This window comes from Ranitomeya imitator, chromosome 2 (genome assembly GCF_032444005.1).
Source record: "Ranitomeya imitator isolate aRanImi1 chromosome 2, aRanImi1.pri, whole genome shotgun sequence".
Taxonomy (NCBI): Eukaryota; Metazoa; Chordata; class Amphibia; order Anura; family Dendrobatidae; genus Ranitomeya; species Ranitomeya imitator.
The window spans coordinates 758,644,004-758,664,641 of NC_091283.1; the positions used below are offsets into that span (position 1 = coordinate 758,644,004).

The 20,638-nt window shown below is 43.1% G+C and overlaps 2 protein-coding genes across 5 annotated transcripts in view; one reads left to right on the forward strand and one right to left on the reverse strand.

Annotated features, from left to right (window-relative positions):
- Positions 1 to 20,638, reverse strand: part of P4HA1 (prolyl 4-hydroxylase subunit alpha 1) — a 70,450-nt gene that overhangs the window by 36,858 nt on the left and 12,954 nt on the right. The window lies entirely within an intron of this gene.
- NUDT13 (nudix hydrolase 13) overlaps positions 19,092 to 20,638 on the forward strand; it is a 132,058-nt gene continuing 130,511 nt past the window's right edge. The window contains exon 1 of the mRNA XM_069753339.1: positions 19,092 to 19,134. The gene's annotated coding sequence lies outside the window, so the exon portion shown is untranslated. The remainder of the gene's footprint in view (positions 19,135 to 20,638) is intronic.

The following is a 20,638-nucleotide window of genomic DNA, read 5'->3' on the forward strand; positions in this document are numbered from 1 at the left end:
TAAGGCAATGTTCACACAAGTAAAAATTGTGATTTTGCTGCTGATACCAAGACAAAAATATGTAATATAAATTTGCTCTGGTTATCGCATTTTTATTGTGCTCTCCTTTTTATGCAGATTAAGGTTTGTTTTTTTTTGTTTTTTCCACACAGGTTACCCTTATAGTAAAACTAGATTGTGGCCCGATTCTAACGCATCAGGTATTCTAGAATATGCATGTCCACGTAGTATATTGTCCAGCCACATAGTATATTGCCCAGTCACGTAGTATATTGCCCAGCGACGGAGTATATTGGCCATTTACGTAGTATATTGCACAGCCACACATTATACAGCACAGAGCCACGTAGTATATTGCAGAGCGAGGTAGTATATTGTCCAGCCACATAGTATATTGCCCAGCCTTGTAGTATACGGCACAGAGCCACGTAGTATATTGTCCAGCCACGTAGTATACAGCACAGAGCCACGTAGTATATTGCAGAGCGAGGTAGTATATTGTCCAGCCACGTAGTATATTGCCCAGTTACGTAGTATATTGCCCAGCGACGGAGTATATTGGCCATTTACGTAGTATATTGCACAGCCACATAGTATACAGCACAGAGCCACGTAGTATATTGCAGAGCGAGGTAGTATATTGTCCAGCCACATAGTATATTGCCCAGCCTTGTAGTATACAGCACAGAGCCACATAGTATATTGCCCAGTGATGTAGTATATTGCCCAGTGATGTAGTATATTACCGAGCCACGCATGTCACAGGTTAAAAAAAATAAACATACTCACCTAACGATCAGAGGCCCCCTCGTAGTTGAACATACTCACCATTCTTGTCGCTGCTCCACAGCGTCCAGTCTCTCCGCTTCCTGGGATCCAACGGCGCTGTGCAGATGGGCGCGCGGCTGCCGCCATCTTGCATTCCCAGGATGCTTTGCGAAATTACCCATATGACTAAGCGGTCTCGCGAGACCGCTAGGTCTTCTGGGTAATTTCGCAAAGCATCGCTGGGAAAGGAAGATGGCGGCAGGCGCGAGCGGCTCAGCGGACAACGGAGTGCGAGTATAGCAGGTTTTTTATTTTTTTTACCATTTTTAACATTACTTTCTTTTACTATTGATGCCGCATAGGCAGCATCAATAGTAAAATGTTGGGGACACATAGGGTTAATAGCGGCGGTAACGGAATGCGTTACCCATGCCGCGGTCCGTTACCGCCGGCATTAACCCTGTGTTAGCGGTGACCGGAGGGGAGTATGGAGCGGAGCGCCGGGGACACTGACTGCGGGGAGCGGAGCGCCGGGGACACTGACTGTGGGGAGCGGAGCGCCGGGGACACTGACTGCGGGGTGATTGGTCGTGGCTGTTTTGCGTCGACCAATCAGCGACTTGGATTTCCATGATAGACAGAGGCCACGACCAATGAATATCCGTGACAGAAGGACAGACAGACAGATAGATGGAAGTACCCCTTAGACAATTATATATATATATATATATATATATATATATATATATATATATAGATAAGGCCATATTGTCACAGTGTGAATACTGTAATATTTATTGCAGAGAATATGCTGCATTTAACAGGCCTAGAAAAGCTGATGTGCCCTCCCGGCTTCTTTGGGGAGATGGGAAAAAAAAAAAAAAGAATCACATTGTCTTGCGTTTTTAAGCGCAGGACCAAGCTGTTCTGTACAAAAAAAAACTGCATAAAGCAAAACGGGTTGTGGGGAGGGAAGGCATAAAATAGTGTAGCAATAAACAAGACGTTTTCGTGTATTTTGGATAAAAGTAGGAAAAAAAAAAAGAAACACCCCAACATTCATAATATATATGCACAATGTTGTAAGAGTATGGATCACCATGAAATCACAGCCACTTTGCTTGAACTGTTAAACGCAGCAGAATTTTGGGGGTGGGTGACCTTTGGGGTATATCAGAGACCCCAAATTCAAAAAACGGCATACATCTAAATGCCTTCCCCACTAGGCAGAAATATATTATAGATAGTCCAGTTGAAATGCAACGCTGGGAGCGTCACTCTGTCCGAAGCCTTTATAGACTGCGCAAGCGCCGGCGCAGTCTGGGCCTCACAGAGTGACGCTCCCGGGAGATCGCGGTATGCGTTAACACTGAACGCACACCGCGATCTCCAACAGAGAAGCAGGGACCGCCAGGAGGGTGAGTATCGGCTACATTCACCTGTCCCGTTCCACCGCTGCACGCCGCCATCTTCCCGGTCCTTGGCCTGTGACCTTCAGTTCAGAGGGCGCGATGACGCGCTTAATGCGCGCAGCGGTGGAACGGAGGACAGGTGAATATAGTAAGTGCTGGGGGGCCTGAGCTGGCGGCGATACCGGCACCTGACCCCACAGCGCGCTGGTGTCCCCGCCTGCTCAGGCCCCCCAGCACTCGGCGCCGAGCGGGTCAGAGGCAGCGGGGCCGAGCGGGTCAGAGGCAGCGGGGCCGAGCGGGTCAGAGCAGAGTGTGGCAGATGTAGCAGGCAGGGTGTGGCAGATGTAGCAGAGCAGAGTGTGGCAAACGTAGCAGAGCAGAGTGTGGCAGATGTAGCAGAGCTGAGTGTGGCAGATGTAGCAGAGCAGAGTGTGGCAGATGTAGCAGAGTAGAGTGTGGCAGAAGTAGTAGAGCAGAGTGTGGCAGAAGTAGTAGAGCAGAGTGTGGCAGATGTAGCAGAGCTGAGTGTGGCAGGATGGGAGCAGCCCATGTCAGAATGGGGGCGCAGGATGGAGCAGCGCATGACAGGATGGGGACGCAGGATGGAGCAGCACATTGTCAGAATGGGGGCGCAGGATGGAGCAGCGCATGACAGGATGGGGACGCAGGATGGGAGCAGCACATGACAGGATGGGGACGCAGGATGGGTGCAGCACATGACAGGATGGGGGCGCAGGATGGAGCAGCACATGACAGGATGGGGACGCAGGATGGGAGCAGCGCATGACAGGATGGGGACGCAGGATGGAGCAGCACATGACAGGATGGGGGCGCAGGATGGAGCAGCACATGACAGGATGGGGGCGCAGGATGGAGCAGCACATGACAGGATGGGGACGCAGGATGGGAGCAGCGCATGACAGGATGGGGACGCAGGATGGGAGCAGCACATGACAGGATGGGGACGCAGGATGGGAGCAGCACATGACAGGATGGGGACGCAGGATGGGAGCAGCGCATGACAGGATGGGGACGCAGGATGGGAGCAGCGCATGACAGGATGGGGACGCAGGATGGGAGCAGCACATGACAGGATGGGGACGCAGGATGGGAGCAGCACATGACAGGATGGAGACCATATACCAATATAAATGCTCGCCACCCGGGCGTAGAACGGGTTCAATAGCTAGTACATGATAATCTGATGAGTCGCTTATTCCCGAATCTGCCTGAAGCAAAGATTTGAATAGAATCCATCAGCAGGATGGAGCAGCACATGACAGGATGGGGACGCAGGATGGGAGTAGCACATGACAGGATGGGGACGCAGGATGGGAGCAGCGCATGACAGGATGGGGACACAGCATGGGAGCAGCACATGACAGGATGGGGACGCAGGATGGGAGCAGCACATGACAGGATGGGGGCGCAGGATGGAGCAGCACATGACAGGATGGGGACGCAGGATGGGAGCAGCGCATGACAGGATGGGGACGCAGGATGGGAGCAGCACATGACAGGATGGGGACGCAGGATGGGAGCAGCACATGACAGGATGGGGACGCAGGATGGGAGCAGCACATGACAGGATGGGGATGCAGGATGGGAGCAGCGCATGACAGGATGGGGACGCAGGATGGGAGCAGCGCATGACAGGATGGGGACGCAGGATGGGAGCAGCACATGACAGGATGGGGACGCAGGATGGGAGCAGCACATGACAGGATGGGGACGCAGGATGGGAGCAGCGCATGACAGGATGGGGACGCAGGATGGGAGCAGCGCATGACAGGATGGGGACGCAGGATGGGAGCAGCACATGACAGGATGGGGACGCAGGATGGGAGCAGCACATGACAGGATGGGGGCGCAGGATGGAGCAGCACATACCAGGATAGAGACCATATACCAATATAAATGCTCGCCACCTGGGCGTAGAACGGGTTCAATAGCTAGTACATGATAATCTGATGAGTCGCTTATTCCCGAATCTGCCTGAAGCAAAGATTTGAATAGAATCCGTCAGCAGGATTTTGCTATGTAATTGAGGACAGCAATAGCCACACCTCAGGGGATGTGTCACTTATTAGGCCATTTGCAGGTTCAATACAATGAATGTTTTATGAGATTATCACTGCCTGGACTATAACTGATGTGAGCCCTTGTCTGACCGCGCTCCCTTCTCTGAAAAGCAGCCCAGAAAAGCTGTGGTGTGGGTGAGGCTAGCTTTCTGAGCTCTGCTACATCTAAGATGATAGTTTACTGGGTGCAGCAGTTGACGCAGTGCTACATCGCTGTAATCAGAGCTTCTTCCTACAGCATGCTGATCTCAGATGAGGTTAAAAAAAAACCACCCTAGTGACAAACTCCCTTTAAGATCACTATTGTGCAATATCCAGAGCCCCAGATTAAACAATAGGGTGCGAGCTGGTGACTGCCGGCTTGCATAGGTATATTTGTCTGCTAGTGTCTATGCCTGATTGAAATGCGATTTTTCATGGTCAATAAGCACACTATTACATAGACCAGATAAGTAGGTTATTTGCACCAGGCTAAGTAGCTGCCAGTTTGAACAAACAGTTCTGCCAAACCCTCCCCTCTTGGATTTGGACACTGCCCAAGATTTCTTATTTGATCAGACTTTTTCTTCCTTAAATCCATAAAATGTCAGGCTTCCAAATATTTTAGGAACTCTGAAGTTTGTTTGCTACTATAATGGAAGGCTTCACAGATTATTTTCATCTGCAGCCAGACGCACCAATGCACATCCGCCAATGGTCTACTTACCACTCATCAATAAACTTCTGTGCAAAGTAACTTAGACACTTACAGCTTTATGTTGTACTACCAAAAGGTTATTCCATCGCCTCCAGCCTTCACCTTTCTATATGCTGTAAGAGAAGCCTTTTCTTCTCCACTAATCTCTGCCTGGTGTCACTGAGGCCCAATGGCTGAGAGCACTGCTCAGTGGTGGCAGGCTCTACTGCCCACCGTTTAGGAGGAGCTAGAACGGCCATCTTTGTTTTGGATAGTTTGATCGTCCAGGCGTATGATATTGTGAACCTAAGGTTAGACCAGGTGTTGCAGATCAATGGGCGTCCAACATCTAGCACCGCCACAGACCAGCTGTTTTCAGCTTAATTCAATAAGAGCAGAGCTGCTGTTTGACATTGGCCGCTACCCAGAGAATAGAGCTGTGCCTACTCAGCTTCATTAACTGCTTACATCCAGTCTCCGCAGGAGCCGAACCAACTGATCGTGTTGGTGTGAAGTGTTGGCCCCCCATCAATCTAACGCTGATGACCGATCCTTAGGTTAGGTCATCAGTATCATAGGCTCAGACAATCCCCTTGGAGGTGATCAAACACCTTAAGAAAACTGAAGGCTGAACACTTGTCTGGCCAAAAGACTTCTCTTGACTTCCTTGTACAAGAACGCGAAACCTGCATATATTCTCAAAAGCGAGAAGGGAAAAGGCCATTACCAGACTCTTTAGGTGGCAGGTCCTATTCTTTGCCTAGTATTCCAGACTGGTACATAAAATATTAAATATACCACTTTGTGCTATGCCAGTTTTGATTAATCCACCCCAAGACAGAGTGTGCCATAAATGTGCCTTTTTGACAGTCCAAACACACACCTTAATATGGCAATATTGGGTAAGTGGGATACATCACAGGACAGACACATTTCAGTCTTTATGTATCAAGCGCCATGTGGCCCTAATCTCAACACAAGAATTAGACACATACAATACTAACAACTACGGTAAATCGTCTGTGAATACAAAGCACAGAAAGTTCCAGGATATCAAAATGTGTCATTTTGCCTTCATCTGACTCTATATAGTATAATCAACATGATATAGTGGAATGATTTGCGCATTGTACAACCCAAATCCAACAGAGTTGGATAGCTGTGCAAAAATATAAAGAAAAAAAAAAAAAAAAGAATGTATTGGTTTGGAATTCTTATAGCCATATTTTATTCACAACAAAAACAACGATCACAGATCAGAAAGTAAATTTTAGAGAATTTTCCATTTAAAAAAATTAACTCCTTTAGAAATGTTTGGCAGCAACATCTCAAAAGACCCGAGACAGGGCCATGCCCACCATTGTGCATCATCCCATCATCTTTTTACAACAATCTGTAAACGTCAGGGGAGTTAAACAGATTGCTGGAGTTTTGGGCCAGGAATCAACATCCCCATCCTTGCCTGACGTAGGATTCCAGCGGGTCACCAGAGCGGGAGTTTTAGTTTCATAATGAGCCAAATGTTTTCTATTGGTGGAAGGTCTGGACTGCAGGAGGCCAGCTCATCATCTGAAGACTGCTTCTGCGAAACCAGGCTGCTGTGATGGATGCAGTATGTGGTTTAGCATGGTCTTGCTAAAAAAATATGCAAGGTTTTCCTGAAAAAGACAATGTGCGAATGGGAGCTTATGCTGTTCTAAACCTCTACATAACGCTCAGCATTAATAGTGCCTTATAGATAAGTTGCGCATGCCATATGCACTAATGCATCTCATGAGAGATGGAGGCATCTGAAGTGTGTGCTGTTCACAAAACTGATGGTCCATCCCCTGTGGGGTCCGCAGGACACTGCATCTATGGTTTTCATAAAGGATTTCTCTTTTTGGTTCATCACTAACGCAAAACCGTGTTAATCACAGTCCAATTTAAAGCTTTGCCCCGAAAAGACGGAATCATTTTTGGATTGTGTTGTAATATACAGTGCCTTGCGAAAGTATTCGGCCCCCTAAAGCATATCATGCTTTAAACAAAGATACCAAAAGTACATTTTTGGTGAAGAATCAAGAAATGGAAGACAATTGTGAAGTTGAATGAAATTTATTGGTTATTTTAAATTTGTGGAATTTCAAAAACTAAAAAGTGGGGCGCGCAATATTATTCGGCCCCTTTACTCTAAGTGTAGCAAACTCACTCCAGAAGTTCATTGTGGATCTCTGAATGATCCAATATTGTCCTGAATGCCTAATGATGATAAATATAATCCACCTGTGTGTAATCAAGTCTCCGTATAAATGCATCTGCTCTGTGATAGTCTCAGGGTTCTGTTTGAAGCACAGAAAGCAACATGAAGACCAAGGAACACAACAAGCAGGTCCGTGATACTGTTGTGGAGAAGTTTAAAGCCGGATTTAGATACAAAATGATTTCCAAAACTTTAAACATCCCAAGGAGCACTGTGCAAGCGATCATATTGAAATGGAAGGAGTATCATACCACTGCAAATCTACCAAGACCCGGCCGTCCCTTTAAACTTTCATCTCAAGAAGACTGATCAGAGATGCACCCAAGAGGCCCATGATCACTCTGGATGAACTGCAGAGATCTACAGCTGAGGTGGGACAGTCTGTCCATAGGACAGCAATCTGTTGTACACTGCACAAATCTGGCCTTTATGGAAGAGTGGCAAGAAGAAAGCCATTTCTCAAAGATATCCATAAAAAGTGCCGTTTAAAGTTTGCAACAAGCCACCTGGGAGACACACCAAACATGTGGAAGAAGGTGCTCTGGTCAGATGAAACCAAAATTGAACGTTTTGGAAACAATGTCAATTATGTTTAGCGTAAAGGCAACACAGTTAAACTAGAAGAAGAGGGGACGGGAAGAAAAACATCAGACTTGAACAAAGAAGATCCAGGAAAACATACTCAGAAGGGAGGTAAGAACATTTCTAAAACAATCCACAGCGAGGAGATTGGAACAAAACAAAATCCTCTAAACTGCATGCTCGCAAACGCCAGAAGCCTGACAAACAAGATGGAAGAACTAGAAGCAGAAATATCTACAGGTAACTTTGACATAGTGGGAATAACCGAGACATGGTTAGATGAAAGCTATGACTGGGCAGTTAACTTACAGGGTTACAGTCTGTTTAGAAAGGATCGTAAAAATCGGAGAGGAGGAGGGGTTTGTCTCTATGTAAAGTCTTGTCTAAAGTCCACTTTAAGGGAGGATATAAGCGAAGGAAATGAGGATGTCGAGTCCATATGGGTCGAAATTCATGGAGGGAAAAATGGTAACAAAATTCTCATTGGGGTCTGTTACAAACCCCCAAATATAACAGAAACCATGGAAAGTCTACTTCTAAAGCAGATAGATGAAGCTGCAACCCATAATGAGGTCCTGGTTATGGGGGACTTTAACTACCCGGATATTAACTGGGAAACAGAAACCTGTGAAACCCATAAAGGCAACAGGTTTCTGCTAATAACCAAGAAAAATTATCTTTCACAATTGGTGCAGAATCCAACCAGAGGAGCAGCACTTTTAGACCTAATACTATCTAATAGACCTGACAGAATAGCAAATCTGCAGGTGGTCGGGCATCTAGGAAATAGCGACCACAATATTGTACAGTTTCACCTGTCTTTCACTAGGGGGGCTTGTCAGGGAGTCACAAAAACACTGAACTTTAGGAAGGCAAAGTTTGACCAGCTTAGAGATGCCCTTAATCTGGTAGACTGGGACAATATCCTCAGAAATTAGAATACAGATAATAAATCGAAAATGTTTAAGAACATCCTAAATAGGCAGTGTAAGCGGTTTATACCTTGTGGGAATAAAAGGACTAGAAATAGGAAAAACCCAATGTGGCTAAACAAAGAAGTAAGACAGGCAATTAACAGTAAAAAGAAAGCATTTGCACTACTAAAGCAGGATGGCACCATTGAAGCTCTAAAAAACTATAGGGAGAAAAATACTTTATCTAAAAAACTAATTAAAGCTGCCAAAAAGGAAACAGAGAAGCACATTGCTAAGGAGAGTAAAACTAATCCCAAACTGTTCTTCAACTATATCAATAGTAAAAGAATAAAAACTGAAAATGTAGGCCCCTTAAAAAATAGTGAGGAAAGAATGGTTGTAGATGACGAGGAAAAAGCTAACATATTAAAGGGAACCTGTCACCTGAATTTGGCGGGACTGGTTTTGGGTCATATGGGCGGAGTTTTTGGGTGTTTGATTCACCCTTTCCTTACCCGCTGGCTGCATGCTGGCTGCAATATTGGATTGAAGTTCATTCTCTGTCCTCCATAGTACACGCCTGCACAAAGCAAGATTGCTTTGCGCAGGCGTGTACTATGGAGGACAGAGAATGAACTTCAATCCAATATTGCAGCCAGCATGCAGCCAGCGGGTAAGGAAAGGGTGAATCAAAAACCCCAAAACTCCGCCCATATGACCCAAAACCAGTCCCGCCAAATTCAGGTGACCGAGTCCCTTTAAACACCTTCTTCTCCACGGTATTCACGGTGGAAAATGAAATGCTAGGTGAAATCCCAAGAAACAATGAAAACCCTATATTAAGGGTCACCAATCTAACCCAAGAAGAGGTGCGAAACCGGCTAAATAAGATTAAAATAGATAAATCTCCGGGTCCGGATGGCATACACCCACGAGTACTAAGAGAACTAAGTAACGTAATAGATAAACCATTATTTCTTATTTTTAGGGACTCTATAGCGACAGGGTCTGTTCCGCAGGATTGGCGCATAGCAAATGTGGTGCCAATATTCAAAAAGGGCTCTAAAAGTGAACCTGGAAATTATAGGCCAGTAAGTCTAACCTCTATTGTTGGTAAAATATTTGAAGGGTTTCTGAGGGATGTTATTCTGGATTATCTCAATGAGAATAACTGTGTAACTCCATATCAGCATGGGTTTATGAGAAATCGCTCCTGTCAAACCAATCTAATCAGTTTTTATGAAGAGGTAAGCTATAGGCTGGACCACGGTGAGTCATTGGACGTGGTATATCTCGATTTTTCCAAAGCGTTTTATACCGTGCCGCACAAGAGGTTGGTACACAAAATGAGAATGCTTGGTCTGGGGGAAAATGTGTGTAAATGGGTTAGTAACTGGCTTAGTGATAGAAAGCAGAGGGTGGTTATAAATGGTATAGTCTCTAACTGGGTCGCTGTGACCAGTGAGGTACCGCAGGGGTCAGTATTGGGACCTGTTCTCTTCAACATATTCATTAATGATCTGGTAGAAGGTTTACACAGTAAAATATCGATATTTGCAGATGATACAAAACTATGTAAAGCAGTTAATACAAGAGAAGATAGTATTCTGCTACAGATGGATCTGGATAAGTTGGAAACTTGGGCTGAAAGGTGGCAGATGAGGTTTAACAATGATAAATGTAAGGTTATACACATGGGAAGAAGGAATCAATATCACCATTACACACTGAATGGGAAACCACTGGGTAAATCTGACAGGGAGAAGGACTTGGGGGTCCTAGTTAATGATAAACTTACCTGGAGCAGCCAGTGCCAGGCAGCAGCTGCCAAGGCAAACAGGATCATGGGGTGCATTAAAAGAGGTCTGGATACACATGATGAGAGCATTATACTGCCTCTGTACAAATCCCTAGTTAGACCGCACATGGAGCACTGTGTCCAGTTTTGGGCACCGGTGCTCAGGAAGGATATAATGGAACTAGAGAGAGTACAAAGGAGGGCAACAAAATTAATAAAGGGGATGGGAGAACTACAATACCCAGATAGATTAGCGAAATTAGGATTATTTAGTCTAGAAAAAAGACGACTGAGGGGCGATCTAATAACCATGTATAAGTATATAAGGGGACAATACAAATATCTCGCTGAGGATCTGTTTATACCAAGGAAGGTGACGGGCACAAGGGGGCATTCTTTGCGTCTGGAGGAGAGAAGGTTTTTCCACCAACATAGAAGAGGATTCTTTACTGTTAGGGCAGTGAGAATCTGGAATTGCTTGCCTGAGGAGGTGGTGATGGCGAACTCAGTCGAGGGGTTCAAGAGAGGCCTGGATGTCTTCCTGGAGCAGAACAATATTGTATCATACAATTAGGTTCTGTAGAAGGACGTAGATCTATTATGATGGAATATAGGCTGAACTGGATGGACAAATGTCTTTTTTCGGCCTTACTAACTATGTTACTATGTTACTAGCTCATCACCCTGAACACACCACCCCCACTGTCAAACATGGTGGTGGCAGCGTCATGGTTTGGGCCTGCTCTTCAGCAGGGACAAGGAAGATGGTTAAAATTGATGGGAAGATGGATGGAGCCAAATACAGGACCATTCTCGAAGAAAACATGTTGGAGTCTGCAAAAGATCTGAAACTGGGACGGAGATTTGTCTTCCACAAGACAATGATCCCAAACAAAGCAAAATCGACAAGAATGGCCAAGTCAAAGTCCAGACCTCAATCCAATCGAGAAACTGTGGAAAGAGCTAAAAACTGCTGTTCACAAACGATCTCCATCAAACCACACTGAGCTCGAGCTGTTTGCCAAGGAAGAATGGGCAAGAATTTCAGTCTCTCGATGTACAAAACTGATAGAGACATATCCCAAGCGACTTGCAGTTGTAATCGCAGCAAAAGGTGGAGCAACAAAGTATTCCAGGGGGCCGAATACTTTCGCAATGCACTGTAGCTGATTCTTTAAAATTATAGAACTTTAACTTGCATTTGTAGATTGTCTGTGATCATAGTTTGGTGCAATGATTTTCTGTAAACATTCCCGAGCCCATGCAATGGATTTGCACAGCTGAATCATATGTTTTTAACTCAGTGGTGCCAGCAGGGCTGTGAAGTTAGAATGGGGGTCCATTTTGGTGGAGTTCAAATAAAATGGACAGTCTCCGACAATAAATTTGGTTTAGTAATTCAGTGTAGGATGTGCTGTAAATATTTCCATAATAATTTGGGAACATTATGAAATGTCTTTTCCATTTCTGATCTAAGGATCATCAAAACATTCAGAGTCTTTGCAATTTTACATTGAAGAATACATTTCTGAAGTTGTTCCACAGTTTTTAGACGCAGCTGTTCAGATTTGTGAACCTCTGACCATCTTTGCTTCTGAGAGACTCTGCCTCCCTAGCATGCTCTTTATACATGGTTATGATTTGGTTGAAAATGGACCCTCCATTCAGTTTTCATCGGTGCCATTTTTCCAGCCTTATGTTTACCCTTTCCCACCTTTTTGAGAAGTGTTGCTGCCATCATTTCCTAAAAGACATTTTTCCATTTCACTAGAAAAAAATATAACTCCTAATTTTCAAATTCTGATCTGTGTTCTATGATGAATCAAATATCGGTATAAGACATTTCCAAACCATTCCATTTGTATTTTCTTTATATTTTGCAGAAAGTATTCTCTTACATGCAGAATGACAGGGAAAGTCATGTCTACAGTAGCTACCGTATATGCTTTTGGCTAGGTTACAACCTCTTCCACAAAGTACTGCGAAAATGGAAGTCTGTATTCTAATAGCATTATGCACACTAATATTCAATGTGACCTCCTGTCAGAATACACGTTATTGCAATCAGAACAACAATAATATCTGCAGTTGAACTCTCAGAGGCAGCATTTTAACATACGGTATATCTTCGAAAATATTTCAGTGTTGTGAAAGGTTTCCATTAACAGAACTCTATGAAGAGTGTCAAAGGGGTTTACGCTCCTGGTCGAGCTTGCTGAATCTGAAGTTTAGTGCTGAAAACAGATATCTAAAATATTATACAGAGGCGGCCAAAAGTTTAGCTTTTTTTTTTGGAAAGTGTGATTACTTCTGTCTGGTTGTGATGCCATTTTTCTGGCAATATTAGTAAATCGGAAGCAAATGGTTGTCAGCTATAAAAGGATGAAATTGAACTTGACAGTGTTCAACATTCCCTGGGACAAATGTCTTGCATATTTTGTCATGTGTGAAAAAAATGTGGGTGTGTGGGGTGTTTTTTTTTCGGTTAAACCATGGCACATTTACCACCAGATGTCAGGAAGCTTATTATTCTGAGAGTGAAGTCAGGCAAAAGCCAAAAAGATTTAGCTTTGGAATTCAACTGCTCTCAGAGTCAAGTGTCACGTATAATAAAGAAAATGAAGGTTATGGAACAGCTGAAACTGAGAAGTGGACGACCACAGAAAACTTCCTCCACAGTTGATCACATTATTAATAAAAATTAAGTATCTGATGTCCATAAAAGTGCTGTACAGATTTTGCACAAAATGAAAGAAGAATATGGGGTCAAAGTGAGTGACCAAACTGGTGCGATGGCTAAGAGCAGTAGCGTTGAGGGCACAGTTTCTAGTCAAAACTTTCATCTCAGCAAAGAACCGGAGGTCTAACTTGAATTTGCCAACAAAGCCATCCAATGGAAAGAGTCAGATTGGTCTAAGGCATTGTGCTCGGATGAATCCAAGTTCAATCTGTTTGGTATGGCAAGAACTACGAGTATCTGCACCACCCAACTGAAAAACGTAATGAGGTAAGGTGCCAAATACCTACAGTGATACATGGTGGTGGCAATGTCATGGTTTGGGGCTGCTTTTCTGCATCTGCCATTGGCTCTCTGCATAGAATTGATAGAAATATGAATGCTACCATTTACAAGGATATACTGGAGAATGAAATGCTGCCACATGGTAAAACCAAAGTAGGCAGGGGCTGGAAATTCCAGCAAGACAATGATTTTAAGCACACATCCAATTAAGTAAAAAAATTGTTTAGCAAAGAAAAAATGTGCACCTGTTGCAATGGCCAAGTCAATCACCTGATTTGTACCCTATAGAGCACCTTTGGGAGGAGTTAGGGCGAAGAGTCTGGGCCCATACTATAGCTATAAAGATGAATGGTTTGCAGATTTGCAAATTGAATGGAGCGAGATCCCTCAGGATGTCTTGAACACCCTAGTGGCTTCAATGCCCCGTCGGTGTGGTGCAGTAATTAAAGCAAGAGGTTATGGCGTTGTAAACAATAAATTACTCTCTATGTTGTGATCAATAAACAGTATACGCAAAACTTTTGGCAGCCAGTTTTCTTTAATTAAATGACTATTCCTATATTCTAAAGCATTTTGGTTAAAATTAAGGTCTTGCCTGATGACAACTTCATGCACTTTCAATTCATCACCAGGAAAATGGCATCACAACAACCAGACAAGTAATCACACACACAAAAAAAAAAAAAAGCTAAGCCTTTGTTCGCCACTGTATATACAGTCAATAAATGGATTGTCTGGTGATAAATTGTTGATGGGTTAAGTGCCAACGGCCAAGACACATAGGGAACTTTTATCCTCATTGGATTAGAACGGCAGTGCCCATGTTTAACCATGGCCTCATTCATTGCCTATGGAGCTACAGAGTGCAGCACTTGGCTTTTTCTGGCAACCCCATAAAGAAAGAATGGAGTGATGGAATGGTGGTCGGTGTCTGACCTGCTGCTCTATTTTGTAATTGGGGATACAAATTTCATGCTCTGCTGATCAAGTAGGGTCCTAGCTTTCGGACCTCCACCAATCACCACTTTATCTATCCAGTGTATAGGTGATAACTTGTTTCAATTGGACAATCCCTTTAACCCCTTAATGACCACCGATACGCCCATTAACGGCGGTAGTTAAGGGGCATTATTCCTCAGCGCAGCTTTTTAACGGTTCTAAGAAATAAATTATGTATAGCATTCCCCAGCAACAGAAAATCTCCGGGATCTTGGGTACAGGCAGATTTTACCTATTGGTTCATTTTGATCTCTGATCGACCCCATCAATCAAATAAAAAAAAAAAAGTAAATTAAACCCCCCGTTTGACACCCCCTTAGATAAAAATATATATATATTTTTTCCATTCGTTAGGGATAGGGGTGTGGTTAGGGTTGGAGTTAGAATTGAGGGGTTTCCACTATTTAGGCACATCAGGATGTCTCCAAACGTAAGATGGCGCCCGCCATAGATTCCAGACAATTTTGCGATCAAAAAGTCAAACGGTGCTCCGTCACTTCTGAGCCCTGCTATGCGCCCAGACAGTGGCTTTCCCCCACATATGAGGTATCGGGGTACTCAGGAGAAATTGCATTTAAAATTTGGTGGTCCATTTTCTCCTGATACCCTTGTGAAAATTAAGTTTGGGTCTAAAGTAAATTTTTTGGGAAAAAAGTTACATGTGAGTTTTTTCCTTACACATTGCGTTTGTTCTCATGAAGCACCTTAAGGGCTAAAACCTTCGAATGGTTTTGAGCACCTTGAGGGGTGCAGTTTTTAGTATTTTCTGTCATAATGACCCTCCTAGGCTCACTTCAAATGTGAGGTGGTCACTAAAAAAAGGGTTTTGTAAATTTTGTTGGGAGGAAGAAAGAAAATAAATAAATTATTTAAAAAAAAACGCTGGTCAACTTTTAATCCTTATGACTTCCTAACCCCCCCAAAAAAATATGTTTCCAACATTGCAATGATGTAAAGTAGACATGTGGGAAATGTTATTAACCGTTTTGTGCAATAGGACTCTGATTTAAGGGTACAAAAATGAAGTTTGAAAATGGCAACATTTTCAACATTTTTACCAAATTTCCATTCTTTTCTTATGTAAACACAAGTCTTATCGATGAAATTTTACCACTAACATGAAGTACAACATGTCACAAAAAAACTCTCAGAATCAGTGGGATACATTGAAGCGTTCCAGAGCTATTACCTCAAAGTGACTGGTCAAAGTTGTAAAAATTGGCTTGTCATTAAGATCAAAATTGGCTCTGTCACTAAGGGGTTAATTTCCAATGGAAGCATGAAAGACATCATTTTCTGAAAAACAAGCAAAACACTGGGAAATTATCCACGATCAACTCCGTTAAAGGGGTGGTCTGAAACATTTATATTAATCCTACTGTAGATATCTGTATTCCATATCATCTAATCTCTTCGTTGAATATTATTCTTTAATTAAGAATGGCTTATTGTTCCCTTACAACATTTTTTACATATTCCTATTTGATGACGCTTCATTCGAGAGCCCTCCGTGAATGCAGGGATACTCAAAATAAGCATCATTAGGTGCTGGGCAAGCCCTGCTCTATTGAGCATGTGCCTGTTAATTCTGATGTATGCTCAGTAGGATCTTGTCACTGTGCAATAATCTTCAGCTCACAGTGACAGTTCGCTCCATCACCGACTGAAAAAGTGACGAGCCAGAAGAGAGCGCACTATAAGGAGAAAACCCAGCAGATACAGAGACAAACCAGTGCACCTCTCTGAAGCAAAAAAAATATAAATAAAACCACACACACGCACACACACACACACACACACACACACACACACACCCCCCTCTTAACTCTATATTAACATAGCCTAAAGAACCCTGAAGGTCTGTGTTGAGCATCCTTCAGGGGTCTTCTTGCAAAATGGGGAGGGAAGGAAAGATACACCACTTTTACCTCCTATTAAAGAAGAAATTCCAACAAAATTGTTATCCGCAATCAGACGATGATCATTATATGGCAATGTGCTTACAATTGCTAATTTTGCCTTTCTACCCAGTTATTGCTTCTATTTCCCATTATGTCTAGGACATCACATGATCAAAGCGGACTAGCTGAATCCTAAGCACCATGTAGAAACAGGAGGTCCCTGGCAGGGGGAGGAGCAGAGCAGCTGGGTCAGGAGCTGAAGAAGGGGGAGGACTTGGTAATTTTGTAAACAATGACAAAATTGTGCAGTTGTAAGTACACAGCGCCATATAATAACAGCGAAAGCAGCTGGGTGTCAGACCTCGACCGATCAGACATTGATGACCTATCCTAAGGACAGGTCATTAAGGCTAAAATGACAAATTCTTTAAGAGAATACAAATTTTGATGGAAGTTCCTCTTTAAACAAGAAGAGACCCAAACAGCACATAAATGGTTTTTAATTTATTTCCCCCACAGACCCATTCACTTGAGTGGGCAAGTTTACACTGCAAACGGGATCAATAAAAAGATGTATTTTTATGAGAATTGGACAAAAAAAAAAAATTTATGATATAGATACTTTATATAAAGAATGGGTGACCTCTATTCACATCATACACAGATCCCTGAGCAATGAAGGACACAGAGCTCATGTAATGCTTCAGTGCATCTGTGGAGGAGCTGCAGGGCAGTGATCATTTCCCAATTACAGCCCTGCCTCAGCCCTACAGAACATCACCCAATACCTCAAGCAAATCCTCACACGAAACATTAGGATTAAGTGAAATACTAACAAGCAAGCTAATCCAATGTTGTAGTGTGGCTGGGAACACATGTATAGCCGAACTACCATAGGAAAAGTCTGGTAGACAGGAAACAATTACTGCTGTCTGGCTCCAGAAAACAAATGGCTACTTGTGGAGCAAACAAGGATCCATGATGAGGAGAACATGGCATGAGTAGACCCTTACCTTACAACTGTACTCCAGGCTTCTGAGGAACTCAGGATCCTCTAGGAACCACAAGTCAGACAGTTAACTCTACACTCATATGTGTCACAGCTCCAGAGAAATCCATGGAGATGGATGGACACATAAAAAGGACAAGTATCTGGATCCCTGCAAAATCTATCAGAACCGGAATGACGACAAAGCAGTAATACACAAGAAAGGAGCTTATTACATGAAAGTGGTGGCACGTTTACAAGTATGTCAGTTAACCATTTCAGGGCTGCAAACATTTTTGTAGAAGTCCAAGACAATATGGGACTTAAATGATGTGCAATGGAGACTCATTAATAAAATGACGCCTGGTATCAGCAACCTGATGTCTTATTCCAGAGAAAACCATGTTTGTTTTTTTTCATAAAATGTAAATGGGCTATTAAGATCTATTGGCCGGACATAGATCTGAGTAAAAATCTGCCTCCAGGACTTATTTTAAAACAGAAGTAAGCATTCCTAGTGTGAGACATCTAATGACCGACAGTCCGCTCTCCTGACCTACATGTCTCACACTGGTAATGCCTCCTTTCATATATAATAATCTCTGGAGGCAGAGTCTCAGGGAAAGCTATGTCCGGCTCATAGATCTTAATAGCTCATTTACATATTAAGAAAAATTACAATTTTTTCCAGCATAAAAAAAACAGATCGCAGCCATCAAGGAATAATTTTATTTGACTTTCTATGATCTGCATGCCCATATAGACAGCTTTGAAGGGTTGAGCATACTGATAGATTCCCTTTAATGCACAATTGTGACTGATGGCATGAAAATGATAATTACCAGTAATTGGATTTTCCAGACCCACCACAGAGCACAAAATAAAATCGTGCAGTTGTGGGTCTGGAAAATCCGATTACCAGCAAGTAACTATTTTTCCCTTCCCCATGACAGCACCATTTCCCTTCCACCATGACAGATTACAGAGGAATCCCTTAGGGAGGGAACACCACTTGCAGGACATTCCTCCCAGAAAAAAAGTCATTAGAGCCCAAGTCCAACCTATAGTGCCAGAAAAAAAAAAGTGGTGGTGAGGACAATGTAGCTGCCCTACAAATCTGCTTGAGAGAGGCATTAGCCTGCTCTGCCCAAGATGTGGATACAGCCCTGGTGGAGTGCGCAAGAGCGTCCAGACCCCCTGACATGTATGCAAGTGAAATTCCCCTTTTGACCCATTGGCCAGAGACCCTTTTGACACCACCTGGCCTCTGCTGGGGCCCTGCAAGAGAACTAAAAGGGAGAAAGACTTTCTGAAACTCACCATCAATTCTATAGATTGTAGAAAACACACCCCTAGACATTGGAAGGTAAAATTCCCTTTCTTGGGGGCTATTGCAGAGTGAAGGTAGTACTATCTCTTGGGACTATGAAATACTGAGGCACCATTGGGAAGGAAGGCTAGATCAGGTCTGGTCTGAGTTTGACCCTAACTTGTAAGGCCACGTTCACATGTAAAATACTGATCAAACACTGATCAGCAGCATATTTAAGCCAAAATCAGGTGTGGGACAATCAGAAGAAAAAGTATAGAAACATGTGCACCACTTGTATTTTTTACGCGCTCCTGGGTTTGGCTTACAAATACGGATGTAGAAAACTCAAAATACTCTTTTTTCCTTACAGAGGCTGCAGCTCTCCACTGCCACCAAGCATAGCCACGGGAACCAAGTCCTTCTGGACCAGAAAGGCACTGTTAGTATTACCCGATATACGTGTATGTCGTTAAGTCCTGAGGAAGAAGTGCGTGTTTCTGTGGCTTCTTTTCCCTTCTTTAAGATTTCCCACTAAGTTTCCAAAAGTTGAATCGGGCCCAAGTTGCCGCAAAAATACAAGATGTTAAGGTTTCTAGTAAGGACATCGCTCTGCTCTACTCAAGAGTGGTCACCTGGTTGTTGATTTTAAACGCGCACTTTAATTTTGCCCTTGGAAGAAAGTCTCAGTTTTCCCAGAAAATCAACAAAACGTAAGAGCTAACAGAATCCTCCGATTGAGGATTCCCAATATGCTGCTCTGTCTATGGTCAGAGTCAGAGTTTATGGTGTGCATATTACTATTGTTGCTATGCTTACTATACTAAGTGAGTGATCTTTGTTATTATTATGCATTACCATAGATATTTAAATACCCTATATTTGCACAATTAATATTACAGTCTATGCACTTTACTCTTTTGATTTTGTTTATATTTCTGTCTAGACTAGTTACATGATTACTTTAGGATGTGCCATACTTTACATTGCCCTATTTTAGGCACAAATTTATAAACCTCATGTCGCGTTATGCGTTTTTCCATCACCTGTATGGTTTACTTGAATCTCCAAGAATAATTTTTTAATTGCTCTTAAAGTTTCGGTATCTGAATAAAAATTATTTTAGAATTGAAATTATTTGTGTTGGAGGATTCTGTTAGCTCTTACATTTTGTTGATTCCCATGCGGTCCTCCGTATGTATTCTGGGGCTATTCATTATTGTTTTCCCAGAATAGTTTGCCTCTGTTCCGGGATTTTTTAATTTTTTTTTAATTTAAAAATCACTAGCGAGTCTAATTGCGTCTTCGCTCTTCTGCAATCTGACCTTGATTTTTCTATTATTATAAAATTGTCCAGGTATGGGATGAATAGAATGGCCCTAAGAGAGAGAGAGAGAGAGAGAGAGAGAGAGAGAGAGAAAACAATGAGAAACCAAAAGGGGAGGACCTGGAATTGCAGGTGGGTTAGACATCACTGAATGTTGACAGTCACTCTGAGAACTTTGGTGCTTCTGAAATATCAGAATGGGATAAAAGGCATCCTGGAGATCTATGGTTGCCATAAGCCGGATTACTCACCGGTAATACTCTTTTAGTGAGTCCACGACAGCACCCTACAGGAGAGAGGGATCTGCCCCACAGGAACAGGAAACCTACAAAAAGATAAAGGGGGGTGGTCCTCCTTTCCTCCTCAGTTTTGATTTCAGAGTACCCGGAGGACCGCCAGTATTAGGCAAAATATTATTTAAGTTTAAACTTATTTGCACTATATCTAGCAAGAGGAACTTTTTACTTTATTAGTATATACTATATTAACCTAGGGAGGGATGTAATAGGGTGCTGTTGTGGACTCACTAAAAGAGTATTACCGGTGAGTAATCCGGCTTTTTACCCCTCGCCACGACAGCGCATAGAAAGTATAAGGATCTGACCAAGTTGCCGCCTTA